A 24466-nucleotide genomic window follows, 5' to 3' on the forward strand; every position below is an offset into this window, starting at 1 on the left:
ACCTTTTCCACTATTTTCGTACAAAAGGGAAGAAGGGAGATGGGACGAAGATTTTGAAGTTGGGAGATATGGACATTGTTTTTTTTTCCAAAGGGATAACCTGGGCTGTTTTCCATGCTTTTGATAGAGGGCCTATCACCTTGACTTTATCAGTAGGTCAAAAACTAGCCACCTATTTGGGGTTGAATTAAGGACACAATAAACACCTCACATACATCAAATTCAGCAGGTATTGCTTCTGAATTATAATATTTATAAAATGGTGAAATGCCTCTGCCCCAGTAATTCAAATGTATCTAGAATATCACTTCCAGGATCTGACATTCAAAGTGCACTCTTAGGTACCTGAAGTATCCACTTAGTAATATTAGTAAAACACCGGCACAGCTATTCAAAATAGAGGAATTTTTCTAGGAAAAGGGCCTTACAAGCTAAGATCTTTTTCTAGGTCTGGTGTTTAGCCAAGATCTTTTGATTTTATTCAATTCAATTCAAAAGAACTTTATTGCGGCCGTTTATGGCCATAAAAGCACATTAAAAAGACATCTATTGGAAAACCAAACGGGGTACAAGTAAATAGATCAAAGTATGCATTTTGCATCTAGGCATGGAATAGAAAATAGTACATTAAAAGAAGGAATCATCGGTATGGGAATTTCATATATTTAAAACATACATTAAAAATATAAATATAAATGTAAGTATAAAAATACGTAAAAATGTAATACCAGCAGAGAGAAGAAGGAAAAAGTACTATGAATCACTAGTAGACTGCTCCAGTTTTAACAGGTTCCTTCATGTTAGCCACATAGCAAATAAAAATGTAGATGTTGCAACCACATGAACCGGGTTGGTATCTGTTTTTAGGATCCTAAAGAAATCAATGTAACTCCTAATACCATGTTCCTACAGAGTTGGATGATCGATTTCTGCCTGGAAGATCTATAAGCCACACAGAAGATTTTAGTAAAATTATATGTATAATAAACTTATAAAGGCTTTCAGCCTGCACTCTTCATCCATTGGTCAGTTGTATCATTCACATTTTTCTTCTGCCCCTCCCCAAAGCATACAGCGTGGTACAGTGAGTTAGCTCACTTCAGTTTATGGCAGCTGTTTCACAAGGAACGCATCCACACAAACGGCCGTTCCCTCAAATGCCAATGACTTCTATGGCAATGTATGCTTTTTTTAAACTAAAAAAACTCCTCCAACAATAAAGATTTACAAATAACATGCCAAAATAAAACCAGCATTGACAAGGCCAAAGGCTGGCAACAAGCAGCAGACATTTTGGCTGTGCCATTGCTTGTTTTTTAAACGTTTATCACCTGGCCTTTATTAGTACAAAAGGTGTCAAAGGACTCTTCGAAGTTTTGGAAATCAGGCCTGCACCAACTGCAGAGAAGAAGGGTATCTTTTCCCTAAAATTCCGGGGTGTCTCCGAGGGGAGCATTGAAGATATTGACTCTTGTCATTCAAGAACAAGGTAACAATATAGGTGCAAACACATAGCCTGGTGAGCATCTTTTATCACGAGCATCTCATTGGTAAGCTTTCTGCCTTTGGTTTCTTAGTAGCCTACAAAGGATTATTAAGTAGTCCTGTTCTTTTGAATGTAGGGCACACATATCTAATATTCCTCTTGTTCATGAACAGAAAAATAATCTAAAAAGATAAGCTCTGATGCTAGTCTGTCTAATAAATTCCACCAGGAGATGGGATAAATTGTCTCATCAGTTATGCATGTCTCCAAGCATTCAACTTATAGATATCTTTTCACTTAGTGTGGGTCCGCCCTCGACTACCTTTTAAACACAAGAGTGATTTCTGCAGTTGGACCTGTAGATGGAATTTCTCCTCCTACATTGGATTTGCATAATAATGTTATAAATGGACCCCACATTTCAGATGGAACTCCACGGGGAGTTTCTCCAGTCTCAGAACATTCCTTTTTTCACATCATTGCTGCCATAATGTCCTGATTTTAAAAACAGACAGTGGTAGAACAGAATGTTAAGATAATTCTAGAATTTCTTTCTGAGGATGAGCACTGGTCATTGCCTCTAAGCCTGAGCGGAGTTCCACAATGCGGAACTCCGCAAAGTGACCAAAAACCTCTGCCGCTACACGAAATTCTGCAAGTGGCGGAGTCAGCTTAGACACGCCTGTTCGCATTGATTTTCAATGCCGGGTGTTTGTCCTGCACTGGAAAATCAACACGAATGGCACCATGTGCAGCACAAGAGTGCCAACTTTCTCACTACAAACGGAAGGTTCCTTAATGCTCAACGCTCAACACGAGCGTTTGCGGTCACCCGCGACGGGTCGCATTGAGAAGTCTCACTGGGAGGTGGATTTTCTCACTCGCGCTCACCAACTTGACATTGGGGAGCACGAACGAGGAAAAATCTTGCTGGAGGTGGATTTTCCTTGCTCACGCTCGTCAACTTCACATTGGGGAAAACAAGCAAGGGAACAAATTCTGCTCCTTTTTGTTACTTGCATGCTCCGCAGAGTGCGGAGCGCAGAAAACTCTGCAAACTCAATGAATGGAGCAGAGTTCACCGCCTGGGCTTAATTGTCTCTGAGTGCCTCACTGAGTTCCAGCATCTGACATCTTTCCCATTTTCGTAACACTGTTGTTACTGTTTGTGAACAGACCTCACACCTGCTGCTTTTCAACACAGCCAGTAGCTATGATTTGAGAGGTTTACATTCTTTGGTGTGATACCCTCTTACTCCTCATTTGGTAACACACCCATCCCGCTTGGGTCCGGGACTGATAGGCTTTTGAAAAATAATTTCAATTTTCTCATTATGTTTTTTGTTGTATTTTTAACTGAGTTTTTATTATAGCGCAAACATGACCCAAAGGTATCGGGTATCAGAGCGCTTTACATAGCACCAGTTGCGTTACATGAGGACACATTCAATTTTTTGTTAGGCACAGGGAGATTAAGTGATTTGGTCAGAATCACAGGATGTTCAGTGTCGTTGCCGAGACTCAAACCCAGTTCCCCAGATTCAAGGTCGACCGCCCTAGCAGTTAGGCCAACCCCTCTCCCCCTGTTTTAATGACAAACATTTCCACAACATGGTCAATATTCTCGGTTTGAAGGAACTGTGAAGAATCTTCTTACATATGCGTCAATAGAAAGTTAATATGCACCAAACAAAAACCAAGACACTAAACATTAGACAGGAAGCAATCCCAAAACAATTGAGCAAGGCATGTCCATATGCAACACCCTTTTTAGTTCTCGCCTGAGACAGTGCATGCGCTGTCTATTCGAGACATTTAGTAAGTGGCTTTTAAAAGTGCCACCAGAGTCTTTTGCTGGCCTACAGCTTGCGTTCACAAGCTTGTGCACGTGCACAGCTGCCATCTGTGGTTTTATTGCTGTGATCATCAGGCTCCTCTGCTTGCACTACCCCCTTCCCTTTTCTACCTCCCTCCTGGTCAGCTTCATTTGTGTCTTCTAGCTGTGAATCATGCTCCTCTGCTCGCACTCCCCCTCCCTTCTCCCCTCCTCTTCGTCAGCTTCATTTGTGTCATCTATTACAGTGAATGCTCCTGCTTCCACCAGGCATACACACACCATCAGTCGTCCGTGCACGCTTTCACGAGGCACACACACCACCAGCCGTCAGTGCACGCTTCCACCAGGCACACACACCACCAACCGTCAGTGCACGCTTCCACAAGGCATACACACCACCAGCCGTCAGTGCACGCTTCTCCAGGCACACACCACCAGCCGTCAGTGCACGCTTCCACCAGGCACACACACCACCAGCCATCAGTGCACGCTTCCACCAGGCATACACACCACCAGCCGTCAGTGCACGCTTCCACCAGGCACACACACCACCAGCCATCAGTGCACGCTTCTACCAGGCACACACACCACCAGCCGTCAGTGAACGCTTCCACCATGCACACACACCACCAACTCTCAGTGCACGCTTCCACCGGGCACACACACTACCAGCCGTCAGTGCACACTTTCACCGGGCACGCACACCACCAGCCGTCAGTGCATGCTTCCACCAGGCACACACAACACCAGCTGTCAGTGCACGCTTCCACCAGGCACACACACTACCAGCCGTCAGTGCACGCTTCCACCAGGCACACACCACCAGCCATCAGTACATGCTTTCACCAGGCACACACACACCACCAGCCGTCAGCGCACTCTTTCCCCAGGCACACACACCACCAGCCTTCAGTGCACGCTTCCACCAGGCACACATACCACCAGCCGTCAGTGCACGCATCCACTGGGCACACACATCACCAGCCGTCGGTGCACGCTTCCACCAGGCACACACATCACCACCCGTCAGTGCACGCTTCCATCAGGCAGACACACCACCAGCCATCAGTGCATGCTTCCACCGGGCACACACACCACCTGCCGTCAGTGCACGCTTCCAGCAGGCAAATACACCACCAGCCGTTGGTGCATGCTTCCACCAGGCACACACACCACCAGCCGTCACATACTACCAGCCGTTGGTGCACGCTTCCACCAGGCACACATCACCTGCCGTCAGTGCACACTTTCACCAGGCACACACACCACCAGCCGTCAGTGCACGCTTCTACCAGGCACACACACCACCAGCCATCAGTGCACGCTTCCACCGGGCACACACACCACCAGCCGTCAGTGTACACTTTCACTGTACACACACACCACCAACCGTCAGTGCACGCTTCCACCAGGCACACACACCACCAGACATCAGTGCACGCTACCACCAGGAACACACACCACCAGCCGTCAGTGTATGCTTTCACCAGGCACACACACCACCAGCCGTCAGTGCACGCTTCCACCAGGCACACACACCACCAGCCGTCAATGCACGCTTTCACCAGGCACACACACCACCAGCTGTCTGTGCACGCATTCACCAGGCGCACACACCACCAGCCGTCAGTGCAGCAGGCAGGCTCTTCTCAGAATTTCTTGATAAATATGTGTTCGATGCCTGGGAGGGAGTGGGTCGAGTTTCCTTAAACCATGCTGAGTATGCAGGTGCAGTGCATGAACGCCTGTGTGAGTGAGTCATGCTGCCTGGGGCTCACTGACTCCACACTTGTAAATTGCGCCTGCACCAGGCGTTTTCTCATTTGCAAAGTTCGGCGCATGCGCACAGCTAGGCAGCCCCCACACCCCCGGGAATGGCTGCTTCCTACAACCAGAATGGAAACAACATTCAGAGCAATGAAAACAAGCTCATTTGATGCAAAGAACTGTTAACAAAAACCATGTCCAGCTATTGTAGATATGACAACTTAAACAAAACAGCAACAAAAACAAACAAGCATTGGCATAGCCAATAGGTCACCCTTTTTGGACCCTATAAGTATTTAGTTATGCAGCAGAATATCCTTGGTACAACAAAGCCATCTGTTGCATGGATAAACACTTATAAGGTCCCAAATGCGAGACCTACTGGCTATGCCAATGCTTGTTTTTTTATCTTTCTCACACACATGCTACTAATAGAGGATGGAATGAATCATACTGCTGAAAAGAGAAGTGCCCTGATTGAATTGATGGCACTACTTGCAAATTAGATATAAGAAAGCAAAAAAGACCCGAAGTTTGAGCACATTATATTTCTCATCTTGCTTGAGTGCAGCTACAGTAAGTTTCAACGAGGAGAATTTTCTTTCCAAATATCTGTTCTCCATAAATATTCAGATAATTTCCCTTTTCAGCGGCCAATTATGATGCAGTCATTTTGGAACCATTCTTGAATTTGAACTGGCGGAAGGCACTTCAGTTCCTGAGAGCACTTCAGAGTAAGGATTAGTCTGGGCAAAATTTCGATTACGTCTGAATAATCGGAGGAATTTTGGTAATTCTGCATTACTCTGATGTGGAATTATCAAGAATGATGTGATTACTCCTGCTCTCATAATTAAGAGTAATTTGTGGGGAAAATGTTACTGCAAGAGCTCCTTTAGTAAGCATGAGCGGCTGCTCATGCTCACTATTCATTTACAACAAGGGGTGGTGATGGACAGAGTCTCTGAATTAAGCAGAGTACTCTCACCCAGTCAAGAGATCAGGGCTAGATCCAACACCGTTTTTTAGCTCATTGCACCATCCCAGTTTCAGAACCTGGCTGTATGCACATTAGTCTGTCCCTGGCCCAGTGCATCATGGGAACAGGGCAGACCAGACTACAAAAGCCAATTCTTACATTGGGAAGGAAACAAGCTTCCGGGGACCGGTTTCTGGCATTACAGCCGTCTTCGGCCCGGCTTGCTTGAATCCTGATGGTGCAATGAGCAAGGGACTCACATCTGAGTATACCCTTCCACGCTTAGGGTGGACAAAATTATTTACAACAAGGGGTGGTGATGGACAGAGTCTCTGAATTAAGCAGAGTACTCTCACCCAGTCAAGAGATCAGGGCTAGATCCAACACCGTTGTTTAGCTCATTGCACCATCCCAGTTTCAGAACCTGGCTGTATGCAAATTAGTCTGTCCCTGGCCCAGTGCATCATGGGAACAGGGCAGACCAGACTACAAAAGCCAATTCTTACACTGGGAAGGAAACAAGCTTCCGGGGACCGGTTTCTGGCATTACAGCCGTCTTCGGCCCGGCTTGCTTGAATCCTGATGGTGCAATGAGCAAGGGACTCACATCTGAGTATACCCTTCCACGCTTAGGGTGGACAAAATTATTTACAACAAGGGGTGGTGATGGACAGAGTCTCTGAATTAAGCAGAGTACTCTCACCCAGTCAAGAGATCAGGGCTAGATCCAACACCGTTTTTTAGCTCATTGCACCATCCCAGTTTCAGAACCTGGCTGTATGCAAATTAGTCTGTCCCTGGCCCAGTGCATCATGGGAACAGGGCAGACCAGACTACAAAAGCCAATTCTTACACTGGGAAGGAAACAAGCTTCCGGGGACCGGTTTCTGGCATTACAGCCGTCTTCGGCCCGGCTTGCTTGAATCCTGATGGTGCAATGAGCAAGGGACTCACATCTGAGTATACCCTTCCACGCTTAGGGTGGACAAAATTATTTACAACAAGGGGTGGTGATGGACAGAGTCTCTGAATTAAGCAGAGTACTCTCACCCAGTCAAGAGATCAGGGCTAGATCCAACACCGTTTTTTAGCTCATTGCACCATCCCAGTTTCAGAACCTGGCTGTATGCAAATTAGTCTGTCCCTGGCCCAGTGCATCATGGGAACAGGGCAGACCAGACTACAAAAGCCAATTCTTACACTGGGAAGGAAACAAGCTTCCGGGGACCGGTTTCTGGCATTACAGCCGTCTTCGGCCCTGCTCACTATTCGTCATCTGTTGCATTTAGCGCTATTTCTTAGCACAACATTCATACCCGTTGGCATTTTAAACATGAGGAAGCATTTTTGCGCTAAGAACTAGAGCTAAATGCAGAATTACTCTTCTCATGTAATTCAAGTGTAATCACATGGTATTCTTAGGTAATGCCCCATGATTACATTACATGGAATTACGAGAGTTACGCCTATCCCTAGTAAGGACAACAAACCACCCGCCCTATGTAGAGTGGAGCATCTTATATGTTTTTTTTAACGTCTGTCACAGCCAGGTAAAACCTGACAGTGCCAGACAGAAAACAAAAGAAGAACAAATGACCCGCACACTGGGGAAGAAAACTCCCAAGGTTTTTCAAAATCAAACCTCCAATTTGGGAGTTTGTTTTAGAAAAACAAATACGTTTGGTGCATACCCACCTGAAAGACAGTAGTTGCACAATAAACTTGCAATTTCTTAAGAAATACCATCATGGCAACAGTACCTCTGAAGGTGCAGAGATCCCCACTGAGCTAGCAGTGATCTCTAAATATGGCAAGCGGTAGTCCTTCAGGATGGTGGATGTAATATTCGCATCCACCCTGTTAGACGACGGGCCGCCTGCGAAAGTTTAAACCAGACCGTATATCAAATGAGGAAATTAACACAATATAAAGCCACAAGTAACCAAAAATTACCAAACAATATCTGTGACACATGCAGAAATGAATCCCTTGTCTGCCATCTGAGGCTACCTTAAAAATAGCTGGGACTGTAATGACAAACAAAGCCCTTTATTTTGGTGCAGAAAAAAGTAAGAACAAAATGTGCATAAAAAGTTTATACTTTTCCTAGCTTCTTCTCAGGAAGTGACACATTGGAACACTGAGTGACTTAGTGATGGAGGTGGTCAGGCTACAACCTTTGGTGAGGCTTTAAAATAAAGGCCTGCCAAGCTGCCAGGGGTAGTATGGTCTTCTCTGGCTGATGTGGAATGGTTAGGGACTAGATGTGCCTGGAGGCCTGCTTTAGTGGGACCGAAAATAGGGTTGTGGCTTGGGTTGCTGTATTCAGAGAAGCAAAGAGGTGTGGAAGGTATTTGATTGGGCCTCTCGAGGTGGAGCTCTATCCCTGTGGTCGTCCAGGGTTCAGGAGAGTAACACCACATCCCTTATCAGGCAAGGCAGGAGAATGCTGGGGCCGAAGGAGCCAAAGAAGTGTTCTGAAGCAGCAATCTGTTGAAGCAAACCATGGTCTCTTATTCACCTGTTGGCTGGGCTGCCCAATTCTTTGCTTTATTGTTTATCTTCCAAACTTTGGATGAAATACTGTGGTGATGGATGAGGTGTATGCCAAAGTGGAGGTGTTTGAGGTATTCTGCCGGCCTACTGTTGCCATTTCAGCCTCACCTGACTATAGCCAGCAACGGCCATAAAAGAGGCAGGAAGGAAAGGAGGCAGGCATGACATTTCTCCTTCCCTTCAGAGCTTCAGCAGGACTCACTGGCTGGCTGGCTGCGAAAGAGGACTGTGACATAACTCTCTACCTTTTGAGCCTCCAAGGAGGGCAAGGCAGAGGTTGAGTTGTTTTGGAGGACTCTGGAAGCTGATCACATTCTAATCAATGGAGAACACGACATGTTATGAGGGTGGCGAGGGAGATTTTTAAATGCATGTGATTCCATTTGCTTCTTTTGTGAGTACACTCCAAGAGAGTGCTGGACAGTGTGGTGTCACGGGTGTCCTTCACCCTACATCTCTAAGAGCAGCGCACAGCAGATGACCCGCTTTACCCTTATTTCTTTCCCCGCTCTCTGCTTTCCTGCTCTCAATCCCTTTATCGGAAGGTGCAGCCTAAAGAAAGTAATTGTGGCTAGCAGGACAAAGCAGTGCTACTCAGTGATCTCACTCACACCAGGACCAGTTCCATTTCTTTAGCTGTTATTTAATTTTCTCTGCTACAGGGCAGTCTGCTGTCCTGTAACCCTTTCCAGTGATAACTGTAGTCACTAACTCGTGGGTAGAAGAAACAGGCACACTGGTTTAGAACCATAGCCCAGGATAATACAGCGGCAGCCCACTTTGCGAAATTATAGCATGTCTCAGACTCAAACATTACACCACGGGCAAAGTCTTTTAGTCACATTTACATTGTAATTGTATTTATATAGCGCTTACTACCCTTGACAAGGTATTGAAGGGATGGTCGGTGACTAGCTTGCTACTCTTTATTGAATGAAAAAATGTATGCTCATTCAATGCTTGGCCTCTCTCTGGTTCTCCCTGGTTCTCTCTTCCTTACTCCTTCTATCATACCACAGGGCTGGGGCACACTCTGTTGGTGACCAGATTTCACCTGAGGCATCTGGTACTTCTGCTAAATTTGTTCAATAAAATTGTTCAGCATAAAGTTATTTCACGGAAACGGGGGTTGGGGTACAGGGTCCCATGTACCTAAAGTAAACCTGACCATGCCTCCTAGGGAGAGCCATCCCTTCATCTTTGAGAAGATGACCCCAGTCCATTACCAGAAAGCAACAGATCCTGATGAGTGTCCCCTCCAATCCTGGGCCTTTCTTTCTTACTTTGGAGGGAGTTGCAGTAAATTAGCCTCTTTGTTGCCCTAGTGAGCAAATAGATCACCTGGAGGCTGACATCAGCTGCAGAAGCCATTGTCAGGATACCTCCTGAGCTCTGAGGAACTGTTGCCCCTCCCCCCAGCCTCCCTGTAGTGATAATGAAGCTCAGGCAAGTGATGATTGTCCTGTTACCTTTCAGTTTTGGTATTCGATAGGCTGGCCCACTTAAAAAACAAGCATTTGCAATGCAATAGGTCTCGCATTAGGAAAGTTTCAATGCAATAGGTCTCGCATTAGGAAAGTTTGAGCTATTGGTATTGTAAATGACATATTTTTTATTTATGTGCTGGTTTTTGAAAATAGCAAAATTAATAGCTTTGTCATTTACAATGCCAATAGTTATAATTTTCGCAAATGTGACACCTATAGCATTTGTAATGCAATATGTGTTGTATTTACGTGACTTAGATGTATTGGTATTACAAATAACAATGGCTTTTAATTTTTTAAATAATTAATACTTAAAAGTTTTTGTAATTCATAATGGCAATAGCTTAAACGTTTGTAAATAACTTTTGTGAAGATTATGTTCAGTGTATTTTATTGTGAAGATAGATAGATAGATAGAGTGAGGGCGATCGATAGATAGAGTGAGGGCGATAGATAGATAGATAGAGTGAGGGTGATAGCGCGATAGAGTGAGGGCGATAGATAGATAGATTGAATGAGGGCGATAGATAGAGTGAGGGCGATAGATAGAGTGAGGGCGATAGATAGATAGATAGATAGAGTGAGGCTGATAGATAGATTGATAGATAGATTGAGTGAGGGCGATAGATAGAGTGAGGGCGATAGAGTGAGGGCGATAGAGTGAGGGCGATTGATAGAGTGAGGGCGATAGATAGAGTGAGGGCAATAGATAGAGTGAGGGCGATAGATAGAGTGAGGCGATAGATAGAGTGAAGGCGATAGATTGATAGATAGTGTGAGAGCAATAGATAGATCGATAGAATGAGGGCGATAGATAGAGTGAGGGTGATAGATAGATAGAGTGATGGTGATAGATAGATAGATAGAGTGAGGGCGATAGATAGATAGAGTGAGGGCAATAGATAGATTGATAGAATGAGGGCGATAGATAGAGTGAGGGTGATAGATAGATAGAGTGATGGCGATAGATAGATAGCTAGAGTGAGGGCGATAGATAGATAGATAGATAGAGTGAGTGCGATAGCTAGATAGATAGAGTGAGGGTGATAGAAAGATAGAGTGAGGGCGATAGATAGATAGAGTGAGGGCGATAGATAGATAGATAGATAGATAGATAGAGTAAGTGTGATAGCTAGATAGATAGAGTGAGGGTGATAGAAAGATAGAGTGAGGGCGATAGATAGATAGAGTGAGGGTGATAGATAGATAGAGTGAGGGCGATAGATAGATGGAGTGAGGGAGATAGATAGATAGATAGATAGAGTGAGGGCGATAGATAGATAGATAGATAGATAGATAGAGTTTGGGCGATAGATAGAGTGAGGGCGATAGATAGATAGAGTGAGGGTGATAGAGTGACGGCGATAGATAGAGTGAGGGCGATAGATAGATAGATAGATAGAGTGAGGGTGATAGATAGAGTGAGGGCGACAGAGTGAGGGCGATAGATAGATAGATAGATAAAGTGAGGCCGATAGATAGATTGATAGATAGATAGATAGATAGATAGAGTGAGGCAGCTAGATAGATAGATAGATAGATAGATAGCGATAGATAGATAGAGTGAGGGCGATAGATAGATAGAGTGAGGGCAATAGATAGATTGATAGAATGAGGGCGATAGATAGAGTGAGGGTGATAGATAGATAGAGTGATGGCGATAGATAGATAGCTAGAGTGAGGGTGATAGATAGATAGATAGATAGAGTGAGTGCGATAGCTAGATAGATAGAGTGAGGGTGATAGAAAGATAGAGTGAGGGCGATAGATAGATAGAGTGAGGGCGATAGATAGATAGAGTGAGGGCGATAGATAGATAGAGTGAGGGCGATTAGATTGATGGAGTGAGGGAGATAGATAGATAGAGTGAGGGCGATAGAGTGAGGGCAATAGATAGATAGATAGAGTGAGGGTGAAAGATAGATAGAGTGAGGTCGATAGATAGAGTGAGGGCGATAGAGTGAGGGCGATAGATAGATAGATAAAGTGACGCCGATAGATAGATTGATAGATAGATAGATAGATAGAGTGAGGCAGCTAGATAGATAGATAGATAGATAGATAGATAGATAGCGATAGATAGATAGAGTGAGGGCGATAGATGGATAGAGTGAGGGCGATAGATAGATAGACAGATAGATAGAGTGAGGGCGATAGATAGATAGATAGATAGAGTGAGGATGATAGATAGATAGAGTGAGGGCAATAGATAGATAGATAGAGGGAGGGGAGTAGATAGATAGATAGAGTGAGGGCAATAGATGGATAGAGTGAGGGCGATAGATAGATAGACAGATAGATAGAGTGAGGGCGATAGATAGATAGATAGAGTGAGGATGATAGATAGATAGAGTGAGGGCAATAGATAGATAGAGGGAGGGGAGTAGATAGATAGATAGAGTGAGGGCGATAGATAGAGTGAGGGCGATAGATAGATAGATAGATGGTTGTGTGTGGTTGTGTGTGTGGTTGTGTGGGTGTGTGTGTGGTTGTGGTTGTGTGTGTGGTTGTGGTTGTGTGTGTGGTTGTATGTATGGTTGTGTGAGTGTAGTTGTGTGTGATATGCTTTGTTTTGCTATGCTATGTTTTGTTATGCTATGTTTTGTTATGCTGTGCTATGCTATGTTCTGTTGTGTTTGGTATGCTATGCTATGTTTTGCTATGTTATGATATGTTTTGTTTTGTTTTGCTATGCTATGTTTTGTTGTGTTTTGTTAAGCTATGCTATGTTTTGTTGTGTTTTGCTATGTTTTGTTATGCTATACTATGTTTTGTTATGCTATGATATGCTTTGTTTTGTTATGCTATGATATGTTTTGCTATTCTATGCTTTGTTTTGTTATGCTATGCTATGCTGTGTTTTGTTATGCTATGCTATGTTTTGTTATGCTATGCTATGTTTTCCTGTGTTTTGCTATGCTATGCTTTGTTGTGCTATGTTTTGTTATGCTATGTTTTGTTGTGTTTCATTAAGCTATGCTTTGATTTGCTATGCAATGTTTTGTTGTGTTTTGTTATGCTATGTTCTGTTGCGTTTTGTTATGCTATGCTATGTTTTGTTTTGCTATGCTTTGTTATGTTATGCTATGCTTTGTTTTGTTATGCTATGTTTTGTTATGTTATGCTATGTTTTGTTGTGCTATGCTATGCTTTGTTGTGTTATGCTATGCTATACTTTTTTATGCTATGTTTTGGTATGATATGCCATGCCGTGCTTTGTTTTGTTATGCTATGCTATGTTTTGTTTTGTTATGCTATGTTTTGTTGTGTTTTGTTGTGTTTTGTTGTGCTATGCTATGTTTTGTTATGCTAGCTATGCTTTCTTATGCTATGTTTTGTTATGCTATGCTATGTTTTGTTGTGTTTGGTATGCTACGCTATGTTTTGCTATGCTATACCTTTTTTTGTTATGCTATGCTTTGCTATGCTATGTTTTGTTGTGTTTTTTTATGCTATGCTCTGTTTGTTTATGCTATGCTCTGTTTTGTTGTGTTTTGCTATGCTATGCTATGCTTTGTTTTGTTATGCTATACTATGTTTTGTTATGCTATGCTATGTTTTGTTATGCTATGCTATGTTTTGTTGTGTTTTGTTATGCTGTGCTATGTTTTGTTATGCTTTGCTTTGTTATGCTATGCTATGTTTTGTGATGCTATGCTATGTTTTTTATGCTATGCTTTGTTTTGTTATGCTATGTTTTGTTATGCTATGCTATGTTTTGTTGTGTTTTGTTATGCTATGTTCTGTTGTGTTTTGTTATGCTATGCTATGTTTTGTTGTGTTTTGTTGGGCTATGCTATGCTTCGTTGTGTTATGCTATTTTATGTTTTGTTATGCTATGTTTTGTTGTGTTTTGTTATGATATGCCATGCTGTGCTTTGTTTTGTTATGCTATGCTATGTTTTGTTTTGTTATGCTATGTTTTGTTTTGTTATGTTATGCTATGCTGTGTTTTGTTATGCCATACTATATTTTGCTGTGTTTTGCTATGCTATGCTTTGTTGTGCTATGTTTTGTTATGCTATGCTATGTTTTGTTGTGTTTCATTAAGCTATGCTTTGATTTGCTATGCTATGTTTTGTTGTGTTTTGTTATGCTATGTTCTGTTGTGTTTTATTATGCTATGCTATGCTTTGTTTTGCTATGCTTTGTTATGTTATGCTATGCTTTGTTTTGTTATGCTATGTTTTATTATGTTATGCTATGTTTTGTTGTGCTATGCTATGCTTTGTTGTAGTATGCTATGCTATGTTATGTTTTGTTATGCTATGTTGGTTGTGTTTTGTTGTGATATGCCATGCTGTGCTTTGTTTTGTTATGCTATGCTATGTTTTGTTTTGTTATGCTATGTTTTGTTGTGTTTTGTTGTGCTATGCTATGTTTTGTTATGCTAGCTATGCTTTCTTATGCTATGTTTTGTTATGCTATTCTATGCTATGTTTTGTTGTGTTTGGTATGCTATGCTATGTTTTGCTATGCTATACATTTTTTTGTTATGTTATGCTTTGCTATGCTATATTTTGTTATGCTATGCTATGCTTTGTTTTGTTATGCTATGCTATGTTTTGTTATGCTATGCTATGTTTTGTTATGCTATACTAAGTTTTGTTGTGTTTTGTTCTGCTATGCTATGTTTTGTTATGCTTTGCTTTGTTATGCTATGCTATGTTTTGTGATGCTATGTGTTTGTGGGGTTGTGTGTGTGCGGGGTTGTGTGTGTGTGATTGTGTTTGTGGGGGGTTGTGTGGTGTGGGGTTGTGTGTGTGGGGGTTGTGGTTGTGTGTGTGTGGGGGGTTGTGTGTGTGGGGTTGTGTGTGTGGGGTTGTGTGTGGGGTTGCGTGTGGGGGGTTGTGTGTGGGGGAATGTTTGTGTGACATTAATACTAAAAGCATCTCAAAATAAAGGAACACAAACATCCAGTTTGTGGAAAGAGAAAGCACATTGTAAGTCAAACGGGTGCAGCAAAGCATTAACACAGCAACGTTCTTTGATGTTTGATGTTCTTTGAAGGAGAACATCAAAGGGGCGCTGTGGGGGGGTTGTGTGTGTGGGGGGGGGTGTGGGGGGTTGTGTGTGTGTGTGAGGCTGTGGTTGTGCGTGTGGGGGGTTGTGTAGTGTGGGGTTGTGTGTGGGGGGTTGTGTGTGCAAGGGGGTTGTGTGTGTGGGGTTGTGTGTGGAGTTTTGTGTGTGGGGTTGTGTGGTTGTGTGGTTGTGTGTGTGGTTTGTGTGGTTGTGTTTGTGGGGTTGTGTGTGTGGGGGGTTGTGTGTGGGGGTTGTGTGTGAGGGGGTTGTGTGTTTGTGTGTGTGGGGGGGTTGTGTGGGGTTGTGTGTGTGGGGGTTGTGGTTGTGTGTGTGGGGGGGTTTGTGTGTGGGGTTGTGTGTGTGGGGTTGTGTGTGGGGTTGTGTGGTTGTGTGTGTGTGGGGTTGTGTGTGTCGGGGGGGTTGTGTGTGGGGGGTTGTGTGTGTGGGGGGGAATGTTTGTGTGGCATTAATACTAAAATCATCTCAAAATAAAGGAACACAAATATCCAGTTTGTGGAAAGAGAAAGCACATTGTAAGTCAAATGGGTGCAGCAAAGCATTAACACAGCAACGTTCTTTGATGTTTGATTTTCTTTGAAGGAGAACATCAAAGGGGCGCTGCTAAAGTTATTGCCGGCGAAAGTGATCTCGGGCGCTTAATGAGGCTGACAGTTGGTGCGCGCGCCCGGGGCACATGCACTGTACCCGATCCGCATTTTTGGAGCATTTTTTAAAGCCCCTACTTAATTTCTCGCCTAAGCCTCGCTAACGCGATGGCTTATACTAGACCTAAAAAAGACTTTCTTTAGAGGCTGTTAGATTTGCTCAAAACCTCATTCAAAACTACAGTAAGCAGAGGTCGACCATGGTGAAATCCTCCATTGCAATATGAATGAGGTTAGCAGGTTGATAAGTCCTGTTTGTTCCCAATGCACCTCAGTGGGGCAGAGGCGTAGTTATTAGTGGTGCAGCAGGTAGAGTGACACCAGGGCCCGGAGCTGTTAGAGGACTTCTGCACCCAGGTGGCCTCCAGTAAGACCGCTCAGGCCACCACCCCTATTCTGCATACATTAGGGTGCCTAAGACTTGCCCAGCAAAGTGCCAGCCTGGTGAGAGGGGGGAAGGACACACCAGCAGCAGTTCATTTTCCTCCCGGTAGTGATCACATTTGCCTCCAACTCCTTCTCTCAAGCAAAGCCAACAATTCAGTCCTCCCATACCCCTTCTATCCAAAAAGAAATGTTACTTCTGAGCAGGGTCCAACTGCAAGCCGCACACGCACAAAACTGCCCAAAAAACGGACTCTGTGCCTCCCAAAAATAAATTGCCCCACAAGTGGCTTTCGGGCAATGGCCTACGGCCAGGTTCCTGTGTGTGCACCTTACCATTTCACGCTTAACTAGCGTTATTTATTGGGTTTCGAATATTACTCTTAATTCCTATTTTCCTTACTCTGACCAAACAATGGTCTCTTGAACAAGACTTGATTCGAGCATAAAATGTATTGCTGGAACTGTGCAACTGGATGTATTCTACAGCAGTAAATGGCACGCCAGCTATGTTTCCCTCTTCACTATAGAGACTGGATGGGCAACCCAAGGAGCTTGTAGCTCACAATTGTACCTGAGTGCACACCACATGTATGACTTTTGCATGAATGCCACCGTGCATAATACGCATAAAAACCATATTTGTTGCAAGAGTTATGCGTTTTACCCAAGGAACAAATTATGCAATTTGACCACCTTTTATGCAGGTGTTATGAACGGTTACCATATCTTTTGCCAAATCCAACGTTAGTAGCATATTCTTGTTTTAGGCTGTAGACTACCTTTGAAAATGTCATGGTTGTGACTTCAATTTTTTTGTAGGTTTTCATCTTAAATGTAGTCGAGTTTATCAGACACAACTCATGACAAATGTGTCAGGTTTTTAGCCAACTATTGAACCTTTTAACAGAAATGGAATTTTACCAATATTTCTTTACTGAAAGAATACATCACACATATAGAAATGTGCATAAGGCGTACTCTAATAACACTGTGGTTCTTAAACTGCGGTCCGGGTCCCCTGGGGCTCTACGAAGCATGCTCAAGGAGTCCGTGACTGCTTGGAAAATTAAATATTATTAACAGATTAATAAAGTGTAAATAAATAAAGAAGCAAAATGTACAACAGAACCCTTTAAAACATTATGTGAAGGAATTTAAAATTGTAAATTAAGTTAATATCCTCATTGATTTGTGGGAGTAGTGCTAGTGCATCGAGCAGAATACAGTATGGGCGATGCATGACCTCAATATAATTTTGAAAGGCTCCAATTTCTTATTAAAATTTAGATTGTTTATTATATTTGTTTGCTAAATTAAATATTTCATTATTTGTTTTGTTGTTTGATGAATGTTTGTTTCTGTATTTTTGTGTATTGCTTTTCGGTTTAAATAATTGAAGATTCTTAGGCTGTGGTCCCCGGATTCCAGTAATAACTCAGTGGGGGTCTCCGGGTTCCAATAATGATTCATTGGGGGTCCCCAGGTTCCAATAATGATTCAGTGGGGGTCCACAGGTGGCAGTACTGATTAATTGGGGTTCCACAGAAGTCAAATTGTTAAGAACCATTTCTCAGTGGAGAAGTGTGGCTCACTGGTTAGAAGCGGCAGACCCTGAAGCAGAGGTCAGGCCCGGGATCAGGGTTCAATTCCCGACGCGGCAGGGTCTTGAGCTCAATGTCCGCGGACTCGATAATTCTCGCCTCGGTGCCTACTCTAATCATGAGTCCCACTCTGCAACTCTGGGCAATAGCTTGCTTAATCTCCACAACGGCCCCAACAGCGCTGGGATGCCTGGCTTCATCTTGGGGGTGCCCTGGAGGGGGCATCTCACAGGGAAAGCCAGGATGGATTCCACAGCGGTATACAGCGCCAGGATGCCCCGAGATGGGGCGGCAGTGCGCTTTACAAGTATACACACATTTACACATTTACAAGAACCACTGCGCTAACACATGAATGGCATGTTCAATTAAAAGCCTTTGAATGACAAAATATTGCAACTGTAAAAGCAAATGTTAATGTGAGTTTTGCTAATTAAAGTAATTTATGCTGGAGGTTCTCTTGCGTTTACTGATACCAGGATCTACATATATCTGGAGACTTTGCATCTCATGTATAACATGGCAGGCAGCCTTTTCCACCAACACCTTTCGAGCAAGAAGCAATGTGGATATAACAGCCACTGCCCAAATCGCCCAGCACCCTTATCCCATCCTCCCCTCCTTTGTTTGCCCGAGCCTCATGACAGCCTGTTTGCTTTCTTATTTATGTGTATGTAAGCACAGAGAAGTTAGTCTGTCATGCTGTATGTACTAATCATTATTATTGTTTGCACTGAGCTAAAGATATTCCACGCAAACAGTACAGCAGGTACATATTTGGGGAGCATACATTAAATGTGACCAAGTAAAGATAAAACAGGATGAAACGCTTTTTAAAATAAAAATGCATCGTTTTGTGCCGCTGCTTGCACGCCATGAAAATCTGAGTACCAGAGGACCCCTATAGCAGGCAGTATTGTACAAAGTGCTCTGCCTACTATTAGCAGCATGACTAATAAAAGTCATCAAACGTAAAAAGGGACGACCTTTCTGATGGCATCAGCAATCTGGATTTTCCTGGGAAATCTGTGAGAGAGTGCCACATGCATGAGTGTGTATCCTGTTTATCTAAGCTAGGTTTGTCCCTCTCCAGTACTTGAGTTTATATATTACCCAGGAATTCACCTCCAATTACATACCGGTTTTAAGTTGACACATGCTTGATTCTCACTGCCCAAAATAGGCCCTTAGAGCTGCATCACTTTTCCCCATGTCATGCAGTAGAATGATAGACAAACTTTGCACTTAGTCTGTTCGATGCACCAATTATAATTTTCATTTTCACTCAACACTTTATTTATTTTTTCAGCCATTAGCCAAGTTCAAGTTCAAGTTCGCTTTATTCGGTTAAAAATGTTAAAACCATCAAAGCAGCCATTAGCCGTACAATAATTCAAACTGGGATTTAAAAACAACTAAAAGTAAAAGACTTGCTTCTTAAAAACATATACAGTAGAGTGAACTGGGCAACAGGGTGGCATTTGGGCATTCCATTCCATTCCAATAGAAAGAATCAACAAATTCATCAAATAAGTAAAGGCGCAAGTGCAAAGGTATATATATATATATATATATATATATATATATATATATATATATATACGGTCAGCCTCTCCTCCTTACGGTGCAGAGAACCACAGGACACAGCAGGATTTTCGTTTGTTGTTTTATTTGATGAAGTTTGCATTGACCGGTTTCGGCGTCATGCCTTTTTCAAAATGCGCTTCTCAAAACAGTATTTCCTCTTACAATTTTATACGGACTGGCTCCTCCTTCCCAAGTGGTGGTTGGCCCACCTGCATCACGTTCGCCGTGCTTACACAATTAATCGAGGGACTACTAGTCCCATGGTGCTGCAAGCTTGCTACAAGCGGTGCCGGTGAAGAGGAAAAACCATTGCATTTAAACGATGTTACTTTTCTGAAATCCTTTCATTCACCCATCAAAACTCCGTGTATAAACAGTTTGTTTAGGACGCAACTGCATTCACAGCGCCCTTTTCACCACGGATGTAAATGATGGTGGGTCAAGTCAATAATCCGATACCTCGGCTACAGTCAAAGTTCCCGTGCTGCCTTGACCTACTTTTTTCGAAAGGGTCCTGGGTACGCGCCAAAGTATATATATATATATATATATATATATATATATATATATATATATATATATATATATATATATATATATATATATATATATATATATATATACTGTACAATCCACAGGGTAACATAATAACATTTAATCATTGTACTCCATTCCAGTACAATCAGCAGATTCATCAATATATATAAGTGCAAATGCAAGGAAATTGCATAAAAAAGCATACAATTCAGTCAGAGATTTACATTCTAAAAAGCATATACAGAACAAAAAACGGGCCAACATGATAGCATTTAAGCACTGGAATACATCCCGAAAAAGACAATCAACTAATTCACCAAATATATAAAGGTGAAGTGCATAGTTGCAGTGGGGAAGCATGTAGTGCTAACAGCAGTTAGCAGCACAGTTCATAGAGGGATGTACATAAATCCACAAAGGTTATCTGGTTGAGTTGGTACCTAGGGTGGTGGGCAGCTCTCTCAGGCGAGGACACGCAGCCCATAAAAATGCTGCTATGGAGTTAACAACATACATAGCATAGAGCTTAATCGAAAGTGTCAATGCAGATTTAACACATCTAACCCCATGAATTTTGAAAAAGAGAAAGAGCAATCGCCGCCATTCACGGTCGTATTTTCTGCAGAACAGACTGAAATGGATGAAGGTGTCTAACCCGCCAAAGCTACAATCTTAGTGGTCAGCTCCAGCTGCGAGCCTATGGGTGCGAATTAAATAGTCCCTCGTCGGCAGCATACCCAGTCTGTATTTTACATACTGTGTTCACTCAAGTTCAGGGTATATCACATCCAGATACCCAGTGCAAGGAGAACCATAGGCGTTGCTAAAATAATTACACAATAAAGATCCTGGCCTCAATGCCTGGCACTTCCTTGTCCTCACGCATTCATGGTACTGACCTTTGATTAGGTCTGCAGTGTCCTGCCTAACTCTGCTGGAATCTGTCCACAAGGATTCTACATGTAGCTCGTTTTAAAATATTCTGTACATGGGACAACCATGTACTCCCCGCGCTCACCACTGGAGATAAATTCTTCTAAGGTTTTTAAATATATTGTTGCTTTAGAGTTTCTTATTAGCCTAGCCCAATAGAGAACTGGCCTGAGGGTTGCTGCTTCTGATATAGCAGTGAAATTGAGCTCTGTATCGAGCACCAATAAGGGGGTGCCCAGCCCCAACTGCAGCAAGGTTCTAAGGAAGATATTCTCTGCTACTTGGAGTGATCATACATTTGTGTACCCCCAAATCTCCATCCCACAGAGCGCAGCTGCCACTGCCCTTTGTTTGTATATCTGTAGGATAGCACTAATGTTTATGGTACCAGGCTAACTTCTGAACTTAAGGACCGCCCCTGCCATTTGTCTCAGGACTGTAGTTGCCTTCTGTATGTGACTACCCTAGTGCTGGTTCTCTGAGAATCGAATTCCCAAGTAATCAAACGTCTTAATGGTTTCTAAGGGCACACCTTCAATCATAGGCTTTCGCTTGAAGCTAGAGGACGGCCTCAATACCATACTCTTCATTTTATGACCATTAATGGTCAGTGATTTCTTGTCGCAATATTCCTCAAAGGGCTTTAGCAGCCTATGAGTGGCATTTTCTGTTCTCGCCAGCAATATTTCACCATCCGCATATAATAATATCTGCACCCTCCTTCAGTCTATGGTGGGGATGTCTAAGGGATCTTCCGCCAGGTAGTCTGCTACATACATCATTTAAAAAAAGACTAAAAAGAAGAGTCACTAGCACACACTCTGGCCGAAGGCCCTTTTCCACCAGAAAAGATTCTGTGCACTCCACGTTTGAGCCGTACCTAGCTCTACGTGTTTTGCTGATGTGAAGAATCTTTATAGCCATTGCCTGGGTGATCTCCTAAATCTATCAGGCATTTCCACAACTAAATCGAAAGCTGCTTTCAGGTCTATATAAATATTATATAGAGTGATGACTTTCTAACAACTGTAAATTTATATGAAATCATATATAGTCGGAGCGCCTAATCGATGGTCCCTGTTTGTGGCCGGAAACCGACTTGCACTTCAGTCATAATGTTATGGGCATCCCCCAGCCCTGGAGGCGGTTAACCAGATTTTTCCCCAGGACTTTGACTGCCCCATCCTAGAGGGAGATCAGACGATAACTGGCAGGATTACCCCAATCGCCCTTCTAATGGATCAGTACAATAATGGCAGAGCGCCACAAGGGGGGTAAGGCATTGCCAGCGAGTGCTGAATTAAACACTTTAGCAAGAACACATATTTACTGTCCCCTTCTCCTCCTGCGTTACCAGTTCCCAAAATCTTCTGGTAATTTTGCAGTGCGAGGCCTCCCCCACTTCCACCCACATCCACCCATAATGCCAGTTGGTACAGTGATTTCTTTTTTTAAAGGACATTTATACTTGCTCCTACACTCTCGAAATATCAGCTCGCTCTGGGGGCTACAGTGCCACTGTGCTGGGGCCAATGCGATAGCTCTCTTCATTCAAAAGCATTCTTCATCATACCAGTCAACCCCTGCACTTCGACTCCCTCCGCTAACAGTTATGGGTCTGATGGGCTTAGATCACAGTGCATTCAGCTCATTTACCAACCCGCGGTAAGCTGCTAAGATTTCCCCTTAGTGTCAGTCAGAGGGTTGAAGATTATAGCTCCATACATGGCCATTATGCCTTCTAGCAGGGAGAGTTTGAGTAACTAGTTCTCACTGTTCCATCTAATTCTCCTCCTGCTTTTAGAAGGGGCAACCACATGCACTTAACTGCTTTTAGAAGGGGCAACCACACGCACATAACAAAGTCCCTGTTGTATTAGAGGTTACTTGAGGAGGCTGGATATCAGTATGGAACACTACAGTGAGAGTTGTTGATTGAGCAACCTGGTGGTGGGAAACCAAAGTCTGTGTGGCCTCAATAAGGGGAGACAGTGCTTTATCAACTTTACCAAGTGTGAATCTGGTGTCATCCAAAACTTTAGAAATGTCATTAAAATATTTATTTAATAAGCCAGTCATTGCTTCCACAATTATTTGATTCAAGGGCACCCATACTTCAAAGGCCTTAGTGTCCTTAATGTCCATACATGCCCTTCCCTTTCTTTACTGGAACTGTATTCTTATTCACTTTCCGTGAGTGATCACAGCCCTGTGGCACTCTGTTAGAAGCTGTGCTCGAGGCGGTGTGCCAGCATGAACAATTGGTTCAGATGCTCCGTCCATCACCACCCCCTTTTGTACCGCTTTGTTCGCCATAAGTTGGCAGGGTATGCTCAGACATGAGTCCCTTACTCACTTTGCCACTGGATTCAAGCAAGCCTGGCTGAAGACGGCTGAAATGCCAGAAACCGGTCCCGGAAGCTTGTTTCTGGTCCAGGGAAGGCATGGCTTGGCAGTTCGGGCTGGACTGTTCCCATGAGGCACAGGGTCAGACTGATTTGCATATGGCCATGTTTGAACTGGGGTGGCAGAGTAAGCTAAAGAATGGTGATGGATTAAACCCAGATCAGTTGACTGGGAGTGAGTGTTTGAATTGCTCAAACGCTCCGCCCATCATCCCCTTTTGTTCAGATGATTAATAAAGCAGCACACTGGTTATGTAAATATGCAAGATTTAATATGGCTGAGTACAGACATATTTTGATGGCTGGGAAGGTAGCTTGGATTGGTAGGACTAGGAAAACATTTACAGGGGACAGTGCGATTGTCACTCTTAGACACTCAGAGCTGACCCACAAGATCCTGTCTCATACCTCGAAATTATTCAAAGTTGAATCGGGGATTCAACCACTACCTTTGTATTTTTTATAGGCCCCCTTTTAGCTCTACACCACCCCAATGCCTTGCTGAGCATGAAGAGGGTTCTATCCTGTGTGGGGGATTCCCGATACTACTAAATACATTTATCCCTCCACCCGAGGGATCTAAATGATATAGACTGACTACAACAAGGGGAAGGTACCCGCAGAGTCATTGATATTGGGGCTAAATCCCGTGCTGAACACTGTGTCTCGGTGGAGACTAATTTGGGGTAAAAAACTGGTTTCTCTCCTGAGCTTAGGAACCAAAGTCAAACGGGAACAGGCAGTGCAGGGATGGGTACCATTGCCACCCCCTTAAGGCAGGATGTGATTAGGACGGTGAGTCTAAATTGCGTCTCCTGGAACATGGCAGGCTTAGCCAGCAAATTTGGAGATGAGCAATGGCTACAGTATATCAGAGACTTAAAAAAAATATGTATTCAGGAAACGTGGGAGGCAGTTAATAATGTATTTATAGAGGGTTACAAAACATTCTTCTGCCTAGCAGTAAGGTCTAATTCAGGGAGAGCAAGGGGGGGCCTAATCATGTTCATAGATCTTAGGATTCATGGTACGTGGAAGACCCTGTTGTGGGACTCTGATGTCGTACAAGGACTCACATTAACTAGTAATTCATATCGATTTGTAATAATTAATTTTTCTAATGCGAGATCAAAATCACAGGGATCGGCTAGACTTGATTAAGTAAGTAGTAGCCTGGAGCAACTCCAGGGTGGAGGCTGGTCGTAGTCTCAATTAAT

Source organism: Lissotriton helveticus, chromosome 2_1 (assembly GCF_964261635.1).
Source record: "Lissotriton helveticus chromosome 2_1, aLisHel1.1, whole genome shotgun sequence".
NCBI lineage: Eukaryota > Metazoa > Chordata > Amphibia > Caudata > Salamandridae > Lissotriton > Lissotriton helveticus.